Raw genomic sequence first — 5061 nt, 5'->3', positions numbered from 1 at the left:
TGCCAAGGGGCGAAGCCCTCATTCAGCGGCCAGACCTCCCTCGCCCTCGCGCACCATGGAGAGGCCACCTGTCCCGCTGCCAGGACACCTGGCACCTTCCCAGTCACCCTCAGGGAGTCCTGGCCCCTCCTTGGCTCCCGCTGCCAGCCTGTCCCGGGAAGCTCAGTAGCTACGCCAAGAGGCAGGCCTGCCGCGATGCAGCTCCAGGCACAGGGCACCCACACCAGCCTGACTGTCCTGGTGGTTAACACGCTGGGTCATGACACCTGGCAGGGAGAACACACAGCCCAGGCCCCAGGGTCCAGCGCCTGGTGAGCGGGGCGAAGACCCCGGGTGTCCCGCCTGAGAGGGAAGGCTGCCCCCCAGCACCGAGGCTCACAGATGCCGTGCAGAGGCCGGTGCGGGAGGCGGTGGGAACTGCTCTTAAACATCTTTTAAAGTAAACAAACCAGCCTCATGCATAATGCAGCCGGCTGGCTGGGTGCCTGGTGACTGCAGAGCCCCTTCGGGGCCAGTAGGTTGAGAGTCTGCATTTATTAAAACATGCAATAACAATAATAACAATAATGAATCCTAACGCTTGTTTTCCCATCTTTCCTTCAGAGACGCCGAGCCCTCAGATGCTCTAATTACATAAAACAAAGTCATCACAGCCTCCCAGGACCGCACCTACGTGTGGAGGGTTTGAGGCTCCCTTCCTGGCGCACTAGCGGGGCTCCCGGATCCGACCCCTCGGGGAGCCCCCGGCTTGCCCTCCTCCTCCCCGAGGACAGGAAGGGGGCGCGCCTCCTCAGATGTTTCAGATGCTTCAGTGGGTGTCCCTGCTTCTCGCGAGGCCAATGGCAAGCATTTAGGTCTCACAGGGTCCCCCGACTTCCTGGCAAGCATTTAGGTCTCACAGGGTCCCTCCCCGACTTCCCATGACACTTCCCAAACCCATTTTCTCTCTTGCTAACCATTATTATGATCTGTACCTTAATATTTTTATAACACTTTGTGGCTTTTAGAGACACTTTATAATTATTACTTCCTCAGAGCCTACAGCCCTCCTGCAGGATAGGCTAGATAAATAACAGCGGAGAAAATTGCCTTCGAGAAAAATTATGTAACTTGCCTGGCAACTCACCAGCCTTCTCTGTTAAGTGCACTTTCTGACTTTTAAAGATCGCCGATTCTTTCTGTTCACACTCTCTTGGATCCTCACTTTATCTGCTATGCATTTCTTCAACCTGCTGCTCTCAGCTGGTGGCTGGACTTCCTTTATTGAGGGCCTGGTAGGACCTCAGTAGAACCATCTAGATCTTCCCCAACTCCACCACACCCATGCCTGCTGCACCCCCATCGGTTCCTATTTCTTCCCAGTAGAGGACGTCCTTCCCACTGAAGAAGGACCCCCTGCCGGGTCCCACCGCTCACACACAACCTGCGTTCCCCGTAGCCCTTGAGGCCATGACCCAATCCTCAGATGCTCAAGGTCAGAGGTTGGAAGAAGAGGAGAAAGCTGCTGCTAAGAGGTTATAATCTCAGCAGGGCTTCGGGCATTCTCTCAGGCCTAGAGGAGCAGAAGTGGGAGCTTAGAGCCACTGGAAGAGGAGGAATCTTGAAAACACCCTCAGCTTATTTTTTTTTTTTTTGGCTTGGATAACAAATATTTTATTTTATTGTTTTTTACATATTTTTATTGCTGAGAGTACTGCAGATGTCCCCCCATTTTATTCTCCCCCTTGCTCCCCCCCACCACCCGGTTCCTGCCCCGCCCCAGGCCCTCACCACCCTATTGTCTGTGTTCATGGGCACGGCTTATCTGCATAGAAATTATTTGGTTGAGCTCTTCCCGCCCCCTCTCTCCCCTCGCCTTTTAACTTCCTCACTCTGTTCCCTGTTTCCATGCCTCTGGTTCTATTTTATGTCATGAAAACATAAAAACAAAATAAAACAAAACACGCAAACGGGAAAACAGAAAACGGAGGCCGCAAAACGTCAGGCATCTCGTGTGGCAGAATTTTCACGGACACGAGGCCGAGTGCAGAGAGCAAAGGGACAAGTGGGCAGATGGACGACACCAACGGAAAAGCTCCTGCGCGGAAACGACGCCGGCACCGGAACGGAGGGAGCCCACGGGGGGGAGCACATCTGCCAGGGGGACAGCGGGTAAGGGCTTCGTTTCCAAAGGACACAGAGAACTCAGACCGCTCAGCTGGGGGAAGACAAGCCGTCCAGTCAGCAAACGGGCGAAGGCCCTGCACAGACACAGAGGACACGCCCCGATGGCTTTCCCTCGTGGAAAGGGCCCGCTGAAAACAGACCAGCATCCCCAAAGTCGAAAACCTGACTCAAAGCATCTCAGTTCCTGCCAGATGAAATGAAATCGGCTCCACTAGCAAAAGAAAATAACATGGTAGTAATAGAAGAAGGTTGTTATTTGCATATTAGGGTACTAGTACATAGAAATAAAAAGATTCTGCAGATACATTAGGATAATTCATATACAAGTTTTTTTAAAATATATTTTACTGATTTCAGAGAGGGAGAGAGAGAGAGATAGAAACATCAATGATGAAAGAGAATCATTAATCAGCTGCCTCCTGCACACCCTCTACTGGAAATCGAGCCCATAACCTGGCATGTGCTCTTGAACAGAATCGAACCGGGGACCCCTCAGTCCGAAGGCTGAACCTCTATTATCCACGGAGCCAAACCGGCTAGGACAATATACAAGTTTTAAAATGTCACTGGGCACAAGTTCAATGTGAAAATTAATTATAGCTCTACATAGTAGCAACAAGCAAATAAACTTAAAAATAACAAAATACACACATCTAAGTCAATAAATCTGAATAAAATAAATGGGAACTGAATCAATAACTTTGACATTATCACAAAAATCTGCACTGTCACAATGAATCAAAAAATGATGGCCATAACTTTTTGCCTGAAATTCATAAAAAGCGGCTGAGACTAATTGAAGACGATTTCAATAAATGAAACAAGATGCTATTTCTATGCGCTGAAGATTCCGTGTGGTGAAGATGTGATTAGTTGTACAGATCATCTGTAGTTTCAAAGCAATCTTAAGCAAAATCCCAGCAGATTGACTTGAGAGGGTGGAGATTTAAAAAATGATTCCGACATATTTTTGGAAATCAAAGGTTCAAAATAAGAAGAATAAATTCGCCACCATTTACCACCCACACCTTTCGCTGGAAGTTGCAAGCCTTCGGTGGCCTTCAGAGTTCCAGCATCCTTGCAGCGGACGGATCCAGCCCCTGTCATTGTCTACAGGCGCGAAAAGGTGCCGGTGCTGCCTCCACGCTACCCTCTTCCCAGAATGCCCGGGAAAATGCTTTGTACTGTGAAAGCCAAAAGGGAGGGCTGGTCACCTCTCAAAATCAAGAGAGCTTTTTAAGAAATACCTCTCTGGTGCTTATTAATAATCTTCTCATAGAGGTTTGTTATTTATGAATTAACTAACAACAATTTTTAAAGACTCTAAAGCACGGTTTTCCACCAGCGTGACACACACATTTTAACAACATGTAGTCCCTTGATGGTCAGGGGCACTGGCCGCTTTTCCCTTGCTTTGCTAAATAAAAAAGTGACAACAGCCAACACAGCAATAAAGGCCGTCAGAGTGAATCCCCTGCCTTGACCCATTCATGTACAGGTCGTATGACAGAGTTTATCTTATTGGTCATGTCACATAATACGGTTGCCTCTGATTGGTTAAGTCCTGATACTAGAAGTCCATCACACGTAGGGGCACTGGATTTTTTTAAGAGTCACTTTGGAGCAAAAAGGGTAGGCAATTACAGTTGTTGTCATTTTTTGTAAATCAATGAATATTACACCTATTTTTTGTCAGATGGGCAAAAAATATAATGTTCTTGGTGTGTGTGCAGCATAATTTCAGTATTTAGCTTATGCGTGCCATGAGATGAGAGAGGTGGGAACTCATTGCTCTACAGACTTTCAGAATGCTGATTATCTGTGAAGTATCCCCCTTTTTGACACATTCTACGATGTCTGCTATTAATTACTGCGAATGTGTCAGAATCATTTATTAATAAACACCGCATTTCTCTGGCAAGAACGATCCCATTAGCGCTGTGCCGCGAAAGCCCCACCGTGGAGCCCTCGGACTTCATCAGCTTCCTGTCTCCTCTTGAATGACAGCCGGAATCATTAGGAACCGTCAGCACCGAAATGATTTATTTTTCTCTAAATAGAGATTACTTAACGTAATTAATGGTGCTTTGTGCTTTGTGACCCCACAGAGCGGCTCCCACAGAGTCCGCTCTCATTAGTTAATGCGCCTGTGGCCTCAGGGGAGTGCTGCGAGGATACGGGTTTTAGACCTTTTAGTTTTACTTTGTAAACATCTTTAAAAATTCAAGAACTCGCCGGAAATTCTGTGTTGGCCCTTAAAACTCACATAGCTCCTGATCATTTTTAACTGGAGTTATTACACTTCTTTCTGCACTTCTGTCATTGCATTTGCTTCTTCTGCATGTATTTACAACCTAGAGGCTAAGGATCACCCCCCACAAACATTAAGAATTGCAATACTTGTTATGGCTTTATTTAAATCACCCTAATTTTTTTTTCATCTCTACGCACAGGGACAGTGTTCCTGCGTCAGAATTTCATTTTCCAAGTTTGAAATTGAAAAATGAATCACAGATACAGACAACAGACTGTCAGAGGGTGGGGGGTTGCGGGGCTGGGTGAAATAGGTGAAGGGATTAAGCAGAAACAAAACAGAACTCATGGACAGGGGGACAGCGTGGTGATGAGCAGAGGGCCGGCGGTGGGGCAGGCGGAAGCGGGTGAAGGGGGGTAAATGGTGAGAGAAGAGACTTCGCTTTGGACGGTGAGCACGCAATGCGATGTGCTGATGATGTGACGTAGAATGTACACCCGAAACCTACACCATTTACTGACAAAGTCACCCCAATCAATTCAATGGAAAACATGCTGGGTGGAGACGTGCCGGGGTAATGACCCTGAGATGTGAGAAGCCAGCGGTAAAGATCCACTCCGGGGGCACTCCCGCTGAACACG

This window comes from Myotis brandtii, unplaced genomic scaffold (genome assembly GCF_000412655.1).
Source record: "Myotis brandtii unplaced genomic scaffold, ASM41265v1 scaffold1077, whole genome shotgun sequence".
In the NCBI taxonomy this organism is placed as follows: Eukaryota; Metazoa; Chordata; class Mammalia; order Chiroptera; family Vespertilionidae; genus Myotis; species Myotis brandtii.
Note: the sequence above shows the minus strand (reverse complement) of the source record.